Raw genomic sequence first — 22835 nt, forward strand, 5'->3', positions numbered from 1 at the left:
ATGCATGTGATAGCTGACTACCATAACACTGTAAACTCTGGATAAATAGACTCGTTTGTTCTGATCTCAGCAGCCTTCACTTATTTTTACAGTTTTCAGTCAATGGCAGCTTTGTTTTAGGATATTTATATGACAGTGGGCATAAAGGTAGTAAGATTATAAAGTCAGTCTCAGGCGTGCAAGGCAACTGTGAGGATAAGAGGGAAGGTTCTTTTGTTAAAAATGAAGGAAAAGTGGTTTCTGAAAAATTGCCTAGAAATCTTCTGGAAAATATGAAGGGGAAGAAAATAAGTGATTTGTTTGGCTTTGTAAAATGACTTGATGGGCTGGATGGAGTCCTTATTTCTTACAATAAGAAAAGTAAGGGAAAAAATGTTCAGTGCTTTGTATTTGAGAGCAATCTCTTTACCCAGGTTTTAAAAGCACTTTGCAAAAATCATCTAGTGCTAAGTATTATAAATCCTTTTTTCAAAAATGAGAAGTGCAAGCACTGTTGATTTTTCCAGGAGAGTAGAATAAAGATTTTGTACTTTTTAATTAAATATTCTAATAATTATTCCAGTAACATATTACTCCATAAACTAGTCTGTATGGCAGGCTCTTATATATTATGTATGCTGTGTAAACTCCTAACAATTAAAAAAAATAAACAGTTTTTTACTTTTAAATTTAGTCTGTTTCTCCATACTACATTCAGCTAGCTGGCACTGAAATTACATATTTAAATAGAGTGATTTCATGGCTTGAAGTAATCCTCACACTTCACATCTACTCTGTCGACAGCACTTTCTATCATCTTAAATTTGCTCTCCTTGCCTTGATTCTATAAATAAAGAAAAAGAACACACTGCTTTAATCTCCATTTTCCTGCTTTAGTCTGGAAGAGTGCTCTAATATTATAAATGTGGCCTATAAATCTAAGTCTTTGAAGCAAGGTCTATTGCTTTCAATTCCATCAGAATGGTATGGGAAAAATGATTTAGGCATATAAAATGCAAGTTTCTATCTATTATTTTTAAATCACAATTTACTACTAATACAGTGATTCTTGATTTTCTAGAGGGCCTCCAGTGTTATCTGAAAATTTCCAAAAGGTTAATGTTAAAAACAACAGCAAGTATACAACAGGGGTGGTTTCTTTTAGCAGGGAGATGGGTATTGAAATGAAATACCAACAAGGCTTTGTAATTCCAGTGGGGTTGCCAGAGAATCTTCTGAATCTTGAAAGTGATCTTCGTCTGCAGTTTTGGTTTCCTCACTGCCAGTGTTAGAATAGGAGACTGGGCTTTGGACACTACTACTGATTTGCTGAACATTACACACCAGTTCAACTTGATTTTTTTTTTTTTTTATTTTTGCCTCTGGTTTCCTGTTTGTTGTATGTGTTGCTGCTATCTGCCTTACAGAGATGATGTCAGAATTAATTACCTAAGTAACACTGTACTGTCGAGGCTAAGCCTGTCAACTTGGTCATTATTTCTTTCCTATAATCTCTGCATTGTCCTATATTCTTTAGTAAGGATTTCATTTCCCTTTGCGCTTTAACCTCTCTCAGCAATTGCAGTGCTGCCTTCCCAGTTTTGTTGGTCATACTTGTCTTTTTTTTTATTCATACTTTTCAAAAGTAGAACATGACATGTAGATATATGAGTCCCTTTTCTATTATAGGGCTTTGAACATGAAATGTAAGACATGATCTCCTGCTTTTTGAGAATTTCTCACAACAGCAAGAAACTATCTAATCTTCTAGCCCTAATAAAATAGAACTGTTTTTTATCCATGTATTTTTTATCTATTTATTTAACAAATACTTACTGACCACTTACTATATGTCATACATATGTCAGCGTATGCTATATGGTAAGTGGGATGTATATATAGTCATGCATATATCTGAGATGGCAGCTGGGATCCCCCACCCTTAGATATTTAAGGAAAGTCGTCCAAATACTTATTGCACATCACAGGAGAAACACATCACCCTTGGCAAGATTTCATTGTTGTTTTAGATTCCATGGGCTTACATTCTCATGGTCTTTTCACTCCAATTTCCTGATAACTTCAATGACTTAATATTCCTTGCACCTCACCTTCCATGGCTGTTCTGTTTTCTATGCCCTGAACAGATTCAGATGTGGAGTTCAGCACCCTTTCCGTGATTTCTTGCAAAACATAGGCATTCATGCATTAGTGTACTCTATTAAAGATTTGGGGTCATATAGTGACAAGGAACCACATAGAAAGTAATTAAATGTGAATGTTACCCTACTCTTTTTTTAGACTCTCTTAGGCCAACTTCATTACTGACAGCTGACTGATTTCACTCCACTGGCCCTTGTGTGTGTTGGTCCTTTGCTCTCTCAATAGTCTCCTTGCATTTCCCCCATTGATCTCCTTCCAATCCCCCCAACTCCTGCCCATTTTACATAGAAAGTGATTTTATTCTCTCTTAGTTTCACTGGACCATTCCAAATCATACTCTAGAGGTCACAGCCACAGTGGACTGTGAATCTCTTTTGTTAAAAAGAAGACTCTATAGAGAAATTTTGCCAGTCCCTCAGGGACAGAAGTGTCTGCAATCAGTTTTTTGTTTTTTTATTATGTTATGTTGATCACCATACATTACATCATTAGTTTTTGATGCAGTATTCCATGATTCATTGCTTGCATATAACACCCAGTGCTCCATGCAGAACGTGCCCTCTTTAATATCCATCACCAGGCTAACCCATCCTCCCACCCCCCTTCCTTCTAGAACCCTCAGTTTGTTTTTCAGAGTCCATTGTCTCTCATGGTTCGTCTCCCCCTCCAATTTCCCCCCCTTCATTCTTCCCCTCCTGCTATCTTCTTTTTTTTTTAACATATAATGTATTATTTGTTTCAGAGTTGGTTTTAGTTTTAAAAAGCAACGTAGTTTTCAGTTCCCTTGTACATGTGAACAATATGCTTACTGTATTGTGATGGGATTCGCTATGGAGGTCTGGACAGAGTGCGGTGAGATTTTTCAGGGGAGATACCTGGGACAGGCAGAACAGCTTCACAGAGATGAGATTTGAACTAGTTTTAAAGCCCAAGAATGAATTTACCAATCAGAAAATTGGTGAAAAGGAAAAGAGAATCATTTATCCTAGGTTACTCTATAAATATTGGTATAATTAGGGGAACCTATTACCCGTAATTAGTAGCAGTGTTAGAAATCCTTTTTTCACCCCTCATATTTCTTTCTTTCTTTTTTTTTAAAAGATTTATTTATTTATTTGAGAAAGAGTGCACAAGCAGGGAGAGGGGGAATAGGAGAGGGAGAAAGAGAGAATTTCAAGCCGACTCCGTGCAGTGCAGAGCCTGATGCAGGGCTTGATCTCAGGACCCTGAGATCATGACCTGAACCAAAACCGAGAGTTGGCCTCTTAACCAACTGAGCCACCCAGGCACTCCCACCCCTCATGTTTAAAAATATGCTGTTATCCTTTCTTAACTCACCCTGCTATCATGGGACATTTTCAAATTCTTACTCTCATTGACTCTAATATTTGTTACTTCAACCTCTGCTCTTTTCCTTCTACCAGACTTTGGACTCTTTCCAGTCTTGACCTACCTTCCTACTCAATGCTCTGCTATTTCAGCTGTGTTCTCTCTAACAGGTTTACATTACACAACTTGTCAGTTCTTAATTCTGAGTAATCGCACGCTTTTCCTTTTACTCCTGCTCCTTTTTTGCTATCTCCCAAGAAGATGATAAAATGAGAACTGAAACCAAAACAATTTCCTGTTCCTATGCTAAACAATAACTGGGTGTACTTTCCTGTCCTTATGGTTAATGATTGAGAACAAGCACAGAATATCTAATAGCTCCTTGTTCCAGGAAATACTTGCTCCTGAGAAATAAGACTGACAGGTTGACCATAAAAATTTGCTTCAAGGCCCTTGCCTCACTGGGTACATCATTCCCAATCTATTATGTCATAATTCTGTATAATCCCAACCTGACTAAAAATCACCCAGCCAGGTTCTAAATCCTATCAATATCCTCCCCTGACTTCCCTCTGCCAACATGCTGCTAAGATTCTATCAAGGTGCTCTTCTCTCTTCCTGAAGTGTAAAAAACTTAGCTCTCTCTTTTTTTTAAGGCTTTATTTATTTATTTGATAGAAAGAGAGAGAGAGCATGAGCAGGGCGAGGGGCAGAGGGAGAAGCAGGCTTCCCGCTGAGCGGGGAGCTGGATGCGGGACTGGATCCAGGACCCTGGGATCATGACCTGAGCCGAAGGCAGACGCTTAACGACTGAGCCACCCAGGCGCCCCATAAACTTAGCTCTCTTAATAAAGACATTTTCCTGGTGGCTTGTAGGGGAGTCAACAGAAATTAGTCCCATTTGATGTGTTAGAGCTTGAAGCTATGATTTCAGCTGCATCTTCTCCACTGTCCAACAATACTTTCATTCGTCTACGATTCTTTTTTAAGCTTCCCCCCACCAAGAGCAGTCCTCCGTCCCTCAATCTTAGCAGGTGACCTAATTCCATCTTCTCTGTCCCTATGAAGATAGGAAGTGAACTCTGAGAACAGTCAGTGTGGTCTTCTTAGAACTCCCTTCACCGTTGGTTTCCATGGCTCTTGTGGGCTTTACCTCACTCCTACTCATCTTTTGCCATTCACCCTGAAACAAAAGTGCCTCACAAAGTTATTCTTTTTATCCTTTCTTTGAGACCAATTTCATTCAGTTTCATAGCTTCAACAATGATCTCTATGCAGATAGTTTTACTAATCTGCTTTTCTAGCTCTGACCTCTTATGTGCACTTCAGACATAAAACTGTGACAAGAATGAACCTCCGTTTCAACACAACTCACAATCCTTCCCTCTCCTACCTCTGCTATTTCTCCTGTATTTCCCATCTCAGTTAATGACCATCCCAATGACCATTCTCTGACAAGGAAAACAAACCAATAAAAAAATAAAGGACTATCTAGTTGTGGCAAGATTTTTGGTTAAGTGGAGCTCAATTTATTTTTCCTGGCAAACATAAAATGAAGTCGCAGATTTTCTTGCTCTACCATTCAAGTGTGCAAAGAAGATAGAGTTTCCTTATTTTCTATTTTGGATCAGAAGGAATGAGAGCTAACACTTAGATGGATGTGCCTAAACCTTATCAGGAGCCTTAAAAGCTGATGTGCTCCTGTTCACAAAATCACAGATGTCTGCCGATCTTCCTACACAGTCCCTTCCTCAGTCTCCTCCCGGATGAGGTACAGAAAAAGAGCCACACTGGATTAATATCATGATAACCGCAGCCAGGAAGACCGACTGCCTTGTCTCCCGTTGGAAGGATTAAAAGGAGTTAGTCTTACATGGCTTATCAACCTTCTACTACACATGGCCATTTTGGCGGATGGATAAATTTGACGTGGAGGGAAGCCACATTAGAAAGCTCCTGTGATTGGTTTCTTGGGTGAGGGGTTGGCGGTGGGGAAGAGCCATCCTTCATTCAACAATGTCTTTGAGGCTTTATGGTGCCTCTGGGCTACTGAGGTTCATCTCAGTCCCCTCTATTACATGAGATGCTAAGACCTAGTGTGCTGGCTTAGACCATTTCTGTATCTCTTTAAGGACTCTGTGCTAACGTTTTTATTCTGCTCTGTTGGCATCATGTTACTGTTACCACAGGGCCACGCTAGAGTTTGGTCTTCTCCAGAATTTCCAATAGAACAGGGTACAGAATCCGTTAGCCCTCACATTTCTTATTAAATTATATACTCCAACTACCTGGTTTTCTGCCTGAGGTGTTCTAGGACCACTACAAAGCACAAGAGGCTGACTCCCACTTCCATTCTGTGCATTGGTCTTACATACCCCTGGACTGGAGCCCCAGTCTTTGGGTTTTCTCGTACTTCCCTTACATCCCTGTGCCTATTTCTATTCATTTTCACAGTGGAATATTGCTATTCCCACCCTTCCCCAAAGATATGATGATAGAATGGTTACTAGAAAACATGCTCTACTGGGGAAACAAAATCCACACCAGTTTACAACAGAGTACTAACCCTGCTGCCACAGAAGTTACTGATATTATTAAAGATAAGAGACTCTTAATCTCAGGAAACAAACTGAGGGTTGCTGGAGTGGTGGGGGGGGTGGGAGGGATGGGGTGGCTGAGTGATGGACATGGGGGAGGGTATGTGCTATGGTGAGTGCTGTGAATTGTGTAAGACTGTTGAATCACAGATCTGTACCTCTGAAACAAATAATACATTATATGTTAAAAAAAAAAGAAGAAGATAGTAGGAAGGGAAAAATGAAGGGGGGAAATCGGAGGGGGAGATGAACCATGAGAGACTGTGGACTCTGAGAAAAAACTGAGGGTTTTAGAGGGGAGGGTGTGGGGGATGGGTTAGCCCAGTGATGGGTATTAAGGAGGGCACGTACTGCATGGGGCACTGGGTGTTATAAGCAAACAATGAATCATGGAACACTACATCAAAAACTAATGAGGTAATGTATGGTGATTAATGTAATAAAATAAAATTTAAAAATTTAAAAAAAGAAGTTATTGATATTATTAAAGAAAAAAATTCAATGACACTTGCAATTCAGGACCATTGCAATAGGTGTAGAGACCACTGTAATGGATTTTTACAGTGGAAGAGAGAGATCATGCTAAACCTGACCACAGCAGGGGCCAGTGAGAATTGATAGCCAAGGAGCAGCGTGGTGGGGGTCAGTTCATGCAAAATCACTAAGTGGAAACATCAAGGGCAAAAGAGGATTTCTGGTAAACAGACAGGGTGGGACTCTTGCTAAACGCAGGCCAGGGGGGATCAGACATCACCTGAGGATGTTGGAGGATGAGGAACCTGATGAGATATCCAGGGTGGAGAGTTCTGGTAGAATGGAATTAGCAGGGTTCTTGCTGAAACTGGTTTTACAAGGAAGTGTACCTATGGGCTTAGGAAGATCCTAGAGCCTGATTAAAGTTTAATCAGGCTGGGAACCTTTGTCAATATATAGAGGTTTTCTGGGCAGGGGATTGGCAAGTTTGCAAAAGGAGACCAGGGGTATTGTGGCAGAAAAAGGACTAAGACCGAATCCTTTCAGCCCGAATTCTAAGTTACAGATATTTGTAAGGGTAGAAGGGAGGTTTCTGACCAAGACTTAATGGCAGAGGAGAGCAGTCCAGTCAGAGGTGGGCAGATGGAAAGAAAGAAGCTGTTCTTTGCCAGTGGATGTGACTGAAGAAAAATGTGGTCTGGGACTGAGAGGCAATAGACACTGGACATGTCCTGGCCCAGGCTTCCTGGGACAAGCAGGTGCTCAGGGAAGTGATGATGCCGGGGAGTCTGGGGACCATTTTCTTATGGTAGGAGAAAGGATGACACCATCTTCCCTCATACCTGGAAGTTTCCCTGTGGCCTGGGTCAGTGTCTGTGGCCGTGCCTGAGACAAGGAGGCACAAGATTTCTTGACTGCCTGACTACCAGCTTGAAACTGGCTCTCTAGTTTGGAGGCTCAGTAGTTCATTCCCAAATAACTGTGTCTTGGAGATGTTTGTGACATTTTCCAACTTTAAGGGGACATTTCTGACTTTTGGTTATAGTAGCAACCTGGGAGTAAGCAGGATTGGTCCCTTGGACCTCTACTGGCCTCTTTCTCTTGGTTTTCAGAGAACCAACTGCACAACTTTGACCTATAGCTCGTCAGTTTCTCACAGACTCACCATCCAGGAGGGAAGAGAAAGAGAGTTCTCAGCCTGAGGGTGGGGACAGACTGTAGGTAAGAGGAGATAAAACAGCTTGCTTTGCTATCACTGTTTACCTCACCCAGAAAGAGTTTCCTCAGGAGTCTAAATAGCTGTGAAATAAAATCTAATCATTTGATGTTTTCAACATCTGATAAAACTGATTGGTTCTGTTCTGTTCAGGTAGCTTTCTGGCCATCTGTCACTGTCACTCCCTTCTCTGGCATGAAAACTTCTCTAGAGCCCAGGCAGTCTCTGCTCTCCTGTCCTGCCCTGTTCCCTGAGCCTGGAGACACCAGGCGGTGGCTGACATTTGGGTTCTCTGAAGGTGATGCTGCCAAAATCAAGATGGAGCCTAGCGAAGTGCTAGGCTTTCTAGCCCTTTCTGTTGGACAGCTTGGCTGATCACAACCTTGTCACCTCTTCTGATGATGGGTACCTGATAGTACAGTTCTTGGGATTTCAGAAATGTGGTATTGCCCAAATAGAAGTTGAAAGGCCACTGCTCCTTAATTCAGGCTGTCAGATTTCATTATAAAATATGATCTATGCAGTTTCTGATGTGGTGGTGGGAAAGGAGTGCTAACGGGCAGCAGTGTTTTTGCTGTATTACCATATTTCTCTCATTCTAAAGCTCACCATCAACCTAACAACATATTTTTAAATTAAAAAAAGGTTTTACTTCATGTAATAATCAAGGCAATGTAAAGACTTCATAGGTTCATAAAGGTTATGTTAACCAAGCAGGACTCATGGAATGTCATGAGAAAACAGCCTAATTTACCTTCTGTGCAAATCTTTCAAGTCTGCTTCGAAGTTTTTTTTATAGCTCTTTCCCATCCACTGAAATGAAACTTAAACCAAGGCCCATGAATTTTCTGGTTACTCTTTTGTCCCAAAATGCAGTCTCAGTTCAAGTTTAATATGTCCAGACCAAGCGAAGAACTATAGAATTACTATGATTTCGGGGCACCTGGGTGGCTCAGTCGTTAGGCGTCTGCCTTCGGCTCAGGTCATGATCCCAGGGTCCTGGGATCGAATCCTGCGTTGGGCTCCCTGCTCGGCGGGAAGCCTGCTTCTCCCTCTCCCACTCCCCCTGCTTGTGTTCCTGCTCTTGCTATCTCTCTCTCTGTCAAATATATAAAATCTTAAAAAAAAAAAAATTACTATGATTTCTTGCCTGAAGTCCCTTTGGCAAAAGGGAGGGCAACTGTTTCATTTAATTGCTATGACTCCTTCCTTTACCACCTAGGGACCTAGTGAGACCCTTCTAGATTCTTTCTGCTGAGATGCCCTTGGACCTTTGTATGGTCTTCTTAGACAAGATCTAAGAAAACTTCTAAGAAACCAGCTTTCTTGTGCATGATCCACATCTAATCTACAGGAAATATTCATGCCTTTTTCACCCCAACAAACTCTGGGAACACCTGCCAAACCCAATGCAGCCACTATACTTTTACTTCTCTATCACAGCAGTAACTAGCTGCAGTCTCAAGCTCCTTACATTCTCCGCTGTATTCAGATAGCTGCCCACACACCTCATTCTCTGAGTGGTTCCTCACTTGAGGTCTGGAGAAGGCAGATTTTCCGTATGCCCCATGAGATGGGAGCTCACAGCACAGTGACAATATCCCCCATAGTACAGTCTTCCAATACCCATACTTTTCTCAGCCTCTCCAACCTTTTTCTTCTTATAAGCTAATGCTAATGATCAGTTAAGGGTCACAAAACTGGTTTTCAGAATTGCCTTTGTAGCCTTAATGGTGGCACACTGTGGAGGTAGCAGAAAGTAGTTACTGTTTTGGGGACCTCAGCTAAAATTAAGACTACAAATTTCTCTTTTAACATGTAATCTTATATTTCTCAGATCTCACCAGGCTGTATATTCAAATGGGTATCAAACTACATTTTTTTTCTGGCTGTAGAGCTCACCAGTATTTATCACCACTGTTATGGCTACTATGATATTGTGGTTTATTACAAGAAATATATATTTGGTCTTCATCCTCATTCCTAAGTGATGACAGCCATCAAGGTATCTTTGTTATGTTAGTGAGTTGATTTTTGGGAAGGACTTGAGGATGGGGGCTGGTTGTCAGGAGAACCAACCCAGAGATTAGACATTTGGAACTTTCAGCACCCCCCCCACCTCCAGGGAGGGGAGAGGGGCAACAGGTTGAAACAATCACCAGTGGGCAGTGAGTTATGTCAATTATACGTCTGTAATGAAGCTTCCATAAACGCCAAAAGAACAGAGTTCAGACAGCAAAGAGATTTGAAGAGGGTGTCTCACTTGGAGAGGGCATGGGAGCCCTGCACCCCCTTCCCTACACCTTGCCCTGTGCATCTCTTCCATCTGACTGTTCCTGAGTTATATCCTTTTATAATAAACCAGGGATCTAGTAAAAATAAAATGTTTCCTGGGTTCTGTGAGCCGATCTTACAAATTAATCAAACGCTAGGAGGGGGACATTGGAACCTATAGGGGTGCATCAGAGGCCCAGGTAAACAACCTAGGCTTGTGATTAGCCTCCGGGGGGGTGGGGGGCAGTCTTGTGGGACTGAATCCTTCAACTGTAGCGTCTGATGCTATCTCCGGGTAGATAGTGTCAGAATTGAGTTGAATTCCTAGACATGCAGCTGGTGGGAGAATTGCTTGGTGGTGTGGGGAAAAACTTTGGAACTGAGGTCAGAATCTTGGATAAGAAGATAAAAACCCAGCTCATGTTGGCTTGCAGAATATAGACTATATCAACTCAAAGGATGGTGTAGTCCACAAGTAGGAGTAGCAGGATCTGGGTATTGAAATAAAGTAGACAGGACTTGTTCTCTATTTCTTTTTTTTTCTTCATCTCTTGTGTTGAAGTATAATTTTTAAAAAAGTACTCTTTAAAAATGACTCTTAGGTGAATATAAAATAAACCATGTGTCAAAGACTTTATTTAACTCGTTAATTAGTGAGAGAACAATAACAATATTAAAACTGGTCCAACCATCATTTGAGAAGCTAGGCATTTATAGGCAACTCAGTAGAGGCATGCTAAAATAAGATTGCTGGAGGGACACATAAACTGGTTAATATCCAACAAGGCAATAAACTGAAATGTTTAGGATGATCTGTTCCACTGGACAGACATCATTTGCATCTCTACCAGACAAATATCTGCAGGTTAACATGGGACTCACTACTTCTGGATCTTTAATCAATTAAAAAGAGTGAGTCAAACTAAATTCAGTTCCCTAGATCGTCTTTGGGAGGCCTTCATCCCTGAAAGGACGTATTACCTAACATTTTGCCTTATCTCCAAGTTTTGCATTATTCTTCACAACCCTTGCCTTTTGTTTCTTTCTCAGGCAGGCTTTTTGCCATGTATCAGTCTCTGGAAGTTCTAGGCTTCCGTTTTCCTGCCATTTGCAATCCCAGAATGTCTCTTTTCCAAAAATTCTGTAAAAGTCCTATACTTTCATTTGATGGCCTGACTTTGGTTATGTGCCAGTCCATAATATAATCACCACAGCCAAAAGGATGGAATCTATCAATTAGCCTTTTCTGGGACTCAAGTTCACCCCCTGGAGCAGGGAAATGGATCAATTGTATTCAAACTACTAAGACTGAGAGGGAGGGAGGGGTGGTTTCCTGAAGAAAAATTTGATTCTGTTACTGGAAGAAGGGCACATGCACGTTGTGCAGTCGAAAGCAGTATTTGTGTGCTAGGTTTGTGCTCACTCAGGCCCTCTGGCCTCTGAAAAGTCTATCAGAGGTTAATGGCAATCCTCTGGAACTACTGTGCTCCTGCCAGGAACCACCAAGTGCTGGGGACCAATTCCTGGGCATTGCCAGGGTGTCCCGCGTGATGCACCTGTTGCTCTGTGGGCATCCTGCCCTCTCTGCGTGCAGCTGTGCTTCCTCCAAGCCCAGTGCAACAACACTGGAGGCTCTTAGGGGCCAGGATTCTGCTTTGGCTCTGGCATGTTGCAAATGCCCACTTTCTTTTGGTGACAGTTCGTTAGAAGGTCACTAAACACTATGTTTTGACTCCATATTTTTTAGAGTTTTTTTTAAGCGAACCCCGTCTTTCAGTTTTTCTTAATTTGTTATTAATTAATGAGTTAGTTCTTCATTGAACTTAGACATGGACAAGAATGATAAATACTGTCACACATTCAAAATAACCACTTTTCTGTCAACCGAGACTTTGCTGTCAGTCAGGCTTCTGGAGCCTCGCTTCGTCTTCCTTCGCAATGAGTTCTTCCAAGAAGCATCTGGGTCTTCCTGCGATGGCCAGTGGGCTGGCTGCCACAATAGTCTGCTGAACATGCACAGACGTGTCCTGTGTTCTTGGCCTCCAGCTGGGAGCCCAGCTTCCAGTAACAGAGTCATCAAATATCACAACAAAAAAGAAGCTTACATATTCAGATCTCTATCATTTGGCAGATGTAGTAACCAAGGTTGAGAGGGGCACAATAATTTACCCAAGATCACCCAGCTTGTTAGTGACAGAACTGAGACAGATCCCAGACCTCCTGACATCTTGACAAGTACTCTTTCTACTTCAGATTTCTGCCTGTTCTTACAGACAGTGATATACTGAAATTATACAGACAGAATGTGGGGCGGAGAAAATTATTTCCTGGTTTAGAATCCAGTAACATTATACTCCATACATGTAAAAAAAAATGTTAGCAGAATTTAATTCAGAACTACCCTTTATATGTGGGATGTCTGTTAATCCTAGATGGTAATTTGCCAATTGAAAAACATTCCATAAAGGAAGAAATATTTGCTCTTATTTTCTCATTTTTTTTGTCTCTCAATTCCAATTATATTGTGGGCTTTTCCAGTTCTTCTCTTCAAATTTGAGGTAAAGTTTGGCAGGTTTAGAACAGTTCCTTCCTTCCTTATTAGTCCACACTAGTGGAAACCCTTGGTAAATGATGGGGGTTTTTGAATGAAAGGGACAACTCCTGGCTTTTCAAAAAGCAGCCAAAGAGAATGGGAATCTTGATGAGAAGTCCCCAAACTTTTCCAGGTTAGAATAACAGCAGTTTATGGGGGATGTCTATGTGGATGACACCAAAAGCATCCCCAGAGTTCTGAGCACCCCAGTATCATGTAGGAATGCAGATTAGTTTCTGAGCCCCTGGGAGCATGCAGAAAGACTTCAGCAGTGGGCTTAGAAAGAATGAATGGACTGAGAAGCAGAGGGTGCCGTGGGTTGAGGGCCTCAGCAGCAGATGCTAGGAGGGAAGTGACTGAGGCATAAGACCAGCAGGATGAGCTGTGCCTCAGTGGAGGCTGGCAAGGACTGGCAGAGGCTCTTGATGACCCAATTTTGGTCAGGCTCCTCTGAACCCTCTTTCCAACCTCACTTCCACCGTGGTCCTGCCCAGTTCAGTGTTCACAAAGAATCCTGCTGAGTTAGCCCCCACCCATGACATCTGATCAAGCTCCTGATTCCCGCACTTTGATTTATGCATCGTTGGCCTCCTTTTAGCAAGAATCCTGTTGGGTCAGTTTAGTAAGTATCCCCCATCCATGATGTGTCCTCTTGGTGATTTTTCCCCTTACTCTGCTCCTTGGCTATAAATTCCCACTTGTCCTTCTGTATTTGGACTTGAGCCCTATCTCTCTTCCCTAAAATAGGCCAATAAAATCTCCCTTAACATTTTAAAAAGTGTCAGAATAAGTTTTTCTTTAATATTAGACGAGAGCACACAGACTCAAGGCACCCCACCTACCCACCAACTTGTTCTGGGATGCAACACAAGCTTCACCCAAATCCAGATGCCACTTAGGAGTAAGGGAGGGAGTAATCCCTGAGCTGAAGAGAAATGAGCCAAAAGAACCTGAAGAGTAAACCACAAGAATCAGGTTTTCTTGAAATGATACCATTAAGTATTTCTGTTTGCAATGAAAATTGGGGCTGGTAAGCCACGTTCAGGTATAGAAAAGTAAAGAAAATTGTATGATTTTGTATATCGCAGCTACTTTACTTCATTTGAGAACCATATATTTCTGAAAAATATCACTTCTGGGATACTTTTTTTGATCCCAGAAACATAAAATGTACCTTTTGCAGAGACTGAATACTATCTATGAACAGAGCTATTTGTCTTATCACATTAACCCTCAATACTTCAAGAGTCAAGGAGGGCGGCTCAAACTTACATATTTCTGGGAGTCCTTCCTGGTGTCCAGGTCTTGTTCAATCAAGAGTAAGGCGTTTGCACCCCTGGGTGTGCTTCCTCAGCACATCATTTAGATGCACTTAATCAGTACCTTATCTTTCATTCTTCAAAAAACCAAATCCAAATGAATACCTATGCTAATGAGCTCTCCAACTAATATCTAGAGAGGTCTGTCACACTTAGCCTAGCTCTGCAAAATCTAGCAAGCTAGTGTTCATCAGGCAGTAAATGTCAGGATGACAAATTGCCAAATCCAGAGCGGCTTCTTCTCCCAGCAGTGAGCACTTTTCAGATCATTTTGCTTTTACTTTTTTTTTTTTTTTGGTTGTTGTTGTAGTTTCTTTTTTCTTTTTTTTTTAAGATTTTATTTATTTATTTATAAATAAATAAATATTATATAGCGGGGGAGGGGGAGAAAGAGAGAGAGAGCGCGTGTGAGTGAGCCAGCCGGGGGAGGAGTAGTGGGGAAGGACGAGAGACAAGCAGACTCTGGGCTGAGCCAGAGCCTAAGAAGGGCTCAATCTCACCACCCTGAGATCACGACCTGAGCCTAAACCAAGAGTCGGAAGCTTAACTGATTGAGCCACCCAAGCACCCCTGTTTTTTTTTTTTTTCCTTGTTTCTAACAGAAGAGGGAGAAGGGAAAAACAGTAATGTACTTTGTTTGGTCAGATTTAGTTGTAAGTCAATAGTTGTCCCCAGTGCAAAGAGAATATTCATCCTGTTGTAGCTCAGGTCTGGTAGATTTCTGAAAGACCAGGGAGCAGAATATATATTCACTTTGGAAGTCTAACTTTTTTCATCCTTTTCCTTCTGAAGGACTATGGTAGTATATCAAGAAATTAAGGAGTAAAATGATGTATAATAAACATATATTTATTACTATCCTTTGCAAATTGTGGAATGCTAGCAAATTGTGATATTCTACCTTATTTTCTGAGACATTCGGTATGCAGTTTGTCAGTGTATATTTATAGTCACAAGAGCTTTTTCTTTGGAGAGGACCCTTTGTTCTGGAATCTGAAGGAAAAAAAATGAGAATTTAAATTGGGTGTGTTTAAAAATAATCTGCTGAATCAGCACATTCAGAACAGTACGTCATTAACCATTCTTTTCCTCACTCCATTCTCTCACATACAGTCACATAACCAAGGGAAACTCTAAGGCTGGGGTTATGCCTTCCACTTGAGATGAAAACTCAAGGACAAGCACCCTTACTCTGGTGTGAGATTGAACTAAATACCTATAAAATCCCTCCCAAATCTGAGACTCACTCAGATAATTTAGGCTCCTAAATTTTATTGGGCATTAATTATTTGAATAATCCATGTGATAACCAACATTTTAAGGTGTATGTATCATCCATCACCCCAGTTCAAAGTCACTGTTTCACTTGTAGCTTTCTTGAGCTGAACGAACTTGATTTCTCATCCTTCATCTACCATGAAGCTTGGAGATGGTGTTGGAATTCTATCAATTATCAGACTATTATTATCCTTCTAGACCATTATGTTTCATCCTTCAAGCAAAATCCTTCCCTTTCTGGAATTTCCTACACTCAGATTTTATCACCTTCTTTGGTGTCATTCAAGTCTGCTCCCTCCTGGTTTTTCTTTGTGGCCTCAGTCTTTCCATGTTATCTCCCAGATCCTCATCATGGGTTACCTAAGGATCCATTTGATTTCACACCAGAAATAGCTTAGAGGATAGAAGCAGTTGTAAAAAACAAACAAACAAACAAACAAAAAACCAAAGCAAACAAACAAACAAAAAACCCAAACTATCCAGATGGGCACAAAATAGCAGCTGTGCTTCTATTTAGCCCAAAGACAGAATGGATGGCTACCTATCTTGGCCATGAACAAGGATGAAGTTCTACAGTATCTCTGGTGGGAGTATATGAAGTGGCAACTTTTTATACAATGTATAATGGAAAGCCAGTTGGAAAGTATCAAATTCAGTTCTCCTACTATACTTTGCATGCTTCAAAGCTCTGATACCATCCATACAGGAGACCATTCTGAGAAAGCTTAGAAAAAAGGTTGGGGGTATTATACCTGACAAACTTTTTACTCTTACAGAGGTAAAATATTTAGGGGTCTGGGTAAGTGTACCCATGGCTCAAAGAAATAGCAACTACCATGGAGATCTGACACCTCAGAGTACTGAAGAAATTGTTGATCTCAAGGCTGGCAGAATTCCAAAACTGGAGCCAAGGAGTAGATGCTTCTCTTTGAGCCAGCTGGGGGTTCTACCTATTTGACCAAACTACCCAAAGGACCTGGCTTTGGTGTGTAAGCAGGTCTTTAATTCATATTCAACTGCAATTATGTCGCTGGAGAAATAAAATACGAATCTCCTATTTAAAAAAGGAGGTCTTTGGCATCTTTGAAATTCATGACCCAACTCTCTTATCCCAGTTGTTACCCCCCCCACACAAATGACTTAATTTTCTTCCCTTTCTGGATCTCTTAGCTAAGATTGCATTCCACTATAAGAAATAGAAAATTCAACTGGTGGTTTAGTTTAAATAAACAGGTACTTATTTTTTCTCATGTAACAATAAGTTTAGAGGTACAGGGATTTTAGATACTTTATATTGATTTTCTAGGGCTGCCATAATAAAGTACCACAAACTGAGTGTCTTAAAAGAAATGTATTGTCTCACATTTCTGGAGGCTAGGAGTCCAAGATCAAGGTGTCAGTGGGGTTGGTTCCTTCTGAGGTTAGTGAGGAAAAATCTGCTCCACGTCTCTCCTCTAGCTCCCGGTAGGTAGCCCTGACTTTGTCTCCAAATCTGTCCCCCCGTGACTTCCACTCATCAATGCTGGCTCTGTGAATATGAGCCATGGGATAAACTGCATGGCCTTTCTTATAGGACAATCGTTCAGTATTTGAAAAGAACTATCACATTGTTACCCACGTTTTCTCTTCAGGGAAACTTTCATTCCTTGCAGAAAGGAAAAGGTTTTGGGACTCTGTGATTCTCTTCCTTCTCCCATAGATGGAGTCCAGTTTGTCATCTCTGCTCTGAGCAAAACCCTCCACAGGTGTTCTGGTTAGTGAGGTGGAAGTTTCCTTTAACAGGACACTCACTGCCTTTCTGTGAATGTCGGCTAAGAGAAGGTCCATCTACCTCTTTTGCCAGATGCCATTGCCCAGTTGGTCATCTAAAATACTCAGGCTTAACACGTCCCAGTTTGTGCAATTTAATTAGTTGAATATAGATTCAGGACTTTCCTTTACCCCTGTTATTTAACACCTCTTTTTGCTTGTATGAAGCGTTGATTACTCAACAGATGTCACTATCCTTATCCTCACATCTTTAATGTTTTTGTGAGAAAAGCACCAGTATCAGTAATAAATCCCTTTAATTTCCTTAGCATATTTTAGATTAAAGCCTCATGTAGTTTTTCATAATGTGGGCACTGGCTGAGGCACCTGTGGGTTTTTTCCCCCTTTCATGTATCTTTTGCTCAGGTAGCCGCACCAGCACGTCAGCTAGAATCTCCAACTACATTTGGCTGGTGTAAGTAGGTGCATCACTCTGTTAGTCACAGCAAAGCTTTGTGCACGTACCAAGCGTCTTGAAAACAACTTTACCACCTCTTTGGAAATTCCAAATACGTTAGGGTGCGAAACATCTTTCCTCAGAAACAGGAAACTGAAGCAAGGAGACATTCACTAAAGTCAGAAGACACAACGATGACTGTCCAAAGTCAGTATGGAGAGGCATCTCATAGAGCTGGCTCTTCCTTGCTTGGTGACACTCCTTGTTTAGCTACCAGAAAGAAAAACTTGGAGACATCTCATTAAACATTTCACTCTACCCCAGGAGTCTCTGTCTCATCGTGAGCTAGGGAACAAGTACTTGTGTTGTCGTGAAATGCTTGCCCGCTCCTCAGGAAACCAAGGGCTACTTCTGGAAAAGATTCTGCTGTGAGGTGATCTTAGGGAAATATAAGGCAAAACAGATTATCAGCCCCTAACCTGAGGGTCACTGAAAGGCATCTGGTCCTCTGATGTCCTTGTGCTTGATCTAATCGATAATATTCATTTGTTTGTTTGTTCATTTATCTGATAAAGCTCAATCTCCCTAGCAGCCTGAGGAAAATGCAAGGTAACCAAGTATATCTGAGGCTAAGACTGGATTCCCCTTTTCCCCATCTAGGTCTAGTTCAATTTGCTCTGTTTTACACTGACATCTGGTGGTCATGAAAGATCAACCAAAGGCCCTTGCAGGGAAGAATTCTATCAAAGCAAGTGTGTGGTCATGTTGTGTTCAGCTCTTGCCCATAAGATTATTTATTTTCATTTTGTGTTGCACATAAATCAGAGTGGCTGTCTGAATTTGACCCCACTTATCAAAGTCTTTAAAAATACTTTAAGTATTTTGACCAAGCTCTACCACTTTAAAAATTGTATCTCAAAGAAACATATGCAGACAGATTTACATATAAGCATTTTCCTCAAACTGTAATTTATAATAGTAAATTTGGAACTAACCCAAAAGTTCAAAAATAAAGATTGTTAAAATTAGAGCATTCCATTACTCATACTTTAGAGGAAGATTTACTGACATGGGAAAATATTTATGATATATTATGAAGTGAACAAAATCAATTAAAAAATAAGTAAAACTTGATAATCCTGGCTTTAGTTTTCTATGTATTTCTTCCTTCCAAAAGCATGAACATGGAATATTTTTGGAGGCAGAAAGAAAAAAACAACATCATAGATATTTCATATATGCTTACCTACAAGGTAGAGTATCGGTACCAACTTTTTTCAAAGTAACATTCCTTGAAGATATCTCTCATGAAAATTTGGCAAGTAAACACACTCCTATAGAATATTGCATGAACAATTACTTCACTGTGCCTGGGATCTGGAATAATCCAGGAAGCTTGAACATGCGGCTGCCACTTCATTTGCTAATAGGTCTTGTGGCTGAGACAAAAAACCATGTTATTTCTTGCATGACCCTAAAGACTCATTAATTTGTTCTAAGGTTTATACTTTGCTTCCAAGGGTTGTTGGTGGGGGTGTGGAAGAAGATGCAATTTAAATTATTGTGAAATCATTGTGCAGTAACCAGAGTACTGTTTTATAATTGGACACAGCCCATTTCCTAAAGTGTTTTTAAGACAGAGCTTTGAGCTTTTCTTTGTACTCTGAACAGGTATAAATAGGCTGATTTGCTTGCTTAGCCATTAAAGGAAAGATTAAAGGGGTCTCTCAGTTTTTCTTAAATGGAGCTTTGAGCCCCTGCCCGGGGGTCCGGGGAGCAGCTGTGTAGCTAACCGAACCTACCTAGGTCTTCCTCTTGCGGGGTTGTACATTTCACACTTGTTTGTTCAATAAGTTTGGACACAATTTCCACATACATGGTTAACATGTCACTTTTGTCTCCCCCGAGGGTACCAGGTGGCAAGTCCAAGAAGAGGAAAATCATTTTCAGAGCTCCCTGCTGGCTCAATCAACACTCCTCAGTTCTCCTAATGAGACGGTTAACCTCTTTTTCCATTTAGCCATTTGGTCAACAAAACTTTGACGGCTATTACAGGAGTAGTTTATGATTTTCACACTTACAGGTATTAACACCATTGCCATTAGACTGACAAACAGGAATAACAGAAATGCAATTAATCCTCCAGCTCTAGCTGGAAATATACCTCCTTATGGGTCTTTCATTGCATAAATTCCGCTGAATTCCTGGTTGGAGCAGAGCCAGTGATGCTGCTTAGTCATTTTCAGAGAAATAGAAATGAAATCTACTGGTATACATTGACCTGTGTGTGCTTCTTAAATAAATGTGCAAAGATAAATTGACAATCATTCATCTCACTATTATTTTACCAGACTTTCAAAATGAATGTGCACAGCAGACTATGGTTAAATGTATAGTAAAAAATTTTAGAGCCGGGGAATGCGGTGGTGAAGGACAAGTACAAATTTGTAGTTATTGAGTAGTTCTGCCTCTTGTGCTGGTCATGTTATAGGAGCTCAACGAATACTCATTGGCTGTTTTATGTATTGGTGCTATTTTCTTTTATCTAAGTAAAACATTCTCAAAATAACATTCACTGGGAGATACAATTCAATGCATAAATATTCACTTTACACATAGCCTTTTGGGAATGTAACACAAAGTCAAGTTCTGTTGTCATAAAGATCTTTAAGATGTGGATGGAGTACATCTGTGCCAGAATTACAAAGAATCAAGGATAGAAGAATTTGCTTTTCCAAGTTAGATCTTGAAATCTCCTGTGTTCTGACTTCAAATAAAGTTTTAACCTTTAGGAAATAGTTCCAACTATCCTTTCTGCTTAAAGTACTTGGCTGCTTCCGAGATTTATAATTCATCAAAAATTTGGGGAACTTGTTTCCTTCCTTTTTCTGATCAAGAAAACTATGCAGAGGGTGCCTGGGTGGCTCAGTCGTTAAATGTCTGCCTTCGGCTCAGGTCATGGTCCCAGAGTCCTGGGATCGAGCCCCGCATCGGGCTCCCTGCTCGGCGGGGAGCCTGCTTCTCCCTCTCCCACTCCCCCTGCTTGTGTTCCCTCTCTTGCTGTGTCTCTCTCTGTCAAGTAAATAAATAAAATCTTTAAAAATTAAAGAAAACTATGCAGAAAAAAAATGATCATTCACTTAGGTGTGTTGAGCCTAAATTGTTGGCCTAGAATTTCAGATATTAGAAGTCCACAATTTAACAAGTAAAAAGCAAAATACATTTAAGTGGGTCTATTCCCAGGCTTTATAAATTGAGGAATAAAGTGAGAAAAAAATATATAGACTCAGAAGATATGTTAATATAATAGATCCAATTTATCGAGTCCCTACTATAGTTTGTTTTTCTCATTGCACAGTTGGTTATGCATATAAATACCATCTAAAGCAGTCCCTTACCCTAACTTCTTTTTTTTTTTTTTAAAGATTTTATTTATTTATTCATGAGAGACAGAGAGAGAGAGAGAGGCAGAGGGAGAAGCAGACTTCCCGCGGAGCAGGGATCCAGATGCGGGACTCGATCCCAGGACTCCGGGATCATGACCTGAGCCGAAGGCAGTCGTTTAACCATCTGAGCCACCCAGGCGCCCCCCTAACTTCTTATCACTCTACTTAACAGTGCCACCAATGGAATTTTCTGTAATGATGGAGAAGTCCTGTATCTGGGCTGTCCAGCATGGTAGCCCCATATGACTATGGAGGCCTTGAACGGTGGCTGCTGCAACTGAGGAACTGAATTTTTAGTTTTATTTAATTTTAATCAATTTCAACTTGGATAGCCACATGTGGCTAGTGGTTACTGAAGCTGATAGCACAAGCCTAGTCCATTAACTGGTTTTTGTTATTTTCATAGTACGTAGCATGAACTACAGTTATCTTTCTAATGTATGTGTTTCCTTGTTAATTGTCTATCTTCTCTTCACTAGGTTGTAAGCTCCCTGAGATTCTCTATCTTCCTCTCCGCTGTCTCTTTATTACCTAGAACAGAGCTTGGCATATAGTAAGAACTCAAATTATTTATTGAAAATATACAGTGTTATTGTTATGCAATGGTATTGTTATGCATGCTCTACAGAGGGTCAGGAGCACGGAGGGAACGTACTTGTAGAAGTTGGCAGGGCTTTGAACCCTAGACTATCTGATTCAAGCTCAGAATCCTTCCTCTCTACCAATTGGCCACAACTGCATTCGTGGCCTGGCTTCAGGCCCCTGACAGCTGAGCCCCAAGGATGGAAATTGTTTGGGTTGGATTAACACCAAGCTAAGTAGTCCCTGATCTGCTTTGGTTGCTGATATTCTCACCAGGAATCTTTCAGCCCTTTGGGTTAAGGCACTGTCCCAGAAATTTAAATGTACATATATTACCATTGAGGGAAAATATTCTAACCTAGAATTTCCCAGACTGTTCATACTAGTTAAGGATTCTGTTGCTCTTTGAGATCCTATGAATTGCTCCGCTAGGGGAGGAAATAGCTCTGGAAATATGTTTTTCCTGAAATGTATTTACAATGTATATGTAAGATATAAATAAAATACATTTTCTGGCCATTCTTATTATTTTGAGATAATCTGCTCAGGAAAAAAAAGTGGGTCAAAGTCCTAAGAAGCTCCATGTAGGAACCTCTGAGGTTGGCCTGCACACTGATGCACGCTAAGGACTTACAAATAAATCTTCACGGTACCGTAGACCATCAATTTACGATTGCTTGCCTGTGTTGTCTGATGCGGTAAACACATTACAACACATTTGTAATGTTATCGTGTTTATTTTTTGCTAAACACTCATACTATACAAACGTATTTTTTTGTGTGTATCTGTGAGAGAAGCTTCAAACAAAGAACATTCAAACTGATTTAAATAAACAAGCTAAATCTTTCAGAGAGAAAGTAAACAATTGGAGCCTCTGCTTTCTTTTAAAAAACTTTTATATATGTGTTTATTATTGAAGTATAGTTGACATACAATGTTACATTAGTTTTGGGTGTGCAACATAGTGATTCAAGAATTCTATACGCCACTCAGTGCTCACCATGGTAAGTGTAATCACCATACGTAATTATGATGTCATTGACGAATTCTCTATGCTGTACTTTTCATCTCCATGACTTATTTATTTTATAATTGGAAGTCTCTTAATCACCTTCACCTATTTCACCCATCCTCCCACACACCTCCCCTCTGGCAACCACCAGTTTGTTCTCTATATTTAAGAGTCTGTTTTGGGACACCTGGAGGGCTAAGTTGGTTAAGCATCTGCCTTCAGCTCGGGTCATGATCTCAGGGACCTGGGATCGAGCTCCGCATCAGGATCCCTGCTAAGCGGGGAGTCTGCTTTTTCCTGTCTTCCTTGCTTGTGCTCTCTCTCTCTAACTCTCTCTCTCTCTCTCTCTCAAATAAATAAATAAAA

General features: G+C 40.7%; 1 pseudogene; it reads left to right on the forward strand.

The window, feature by feature from the left end:
• Positions 1-2972: 2972 nt before the first annotated feature.
• LOC118010848 lies at positions 2973-16227 on the forward strand (annotated as a pseudogene).
• Positions 16228-22835: the final 6608 nt, after the last annotated feature.

Source organism: Mirounga leonina, unplaced genomic scaffold (assembly GCF_011800145.1).
Source record: "Mirounga leonina isolate KUSES-001 unplaced genomic scaffold, KU_Mleo_1.0 Mir_129, whole genome shotgun sequence".
Classification (NCBI taxonomy): domain Eukaryota; kingdom Metazoa; phylum Chordata; class Mammalia; order Carnivora; family Phocidae; genus Mirounga; species Mirounga leonina.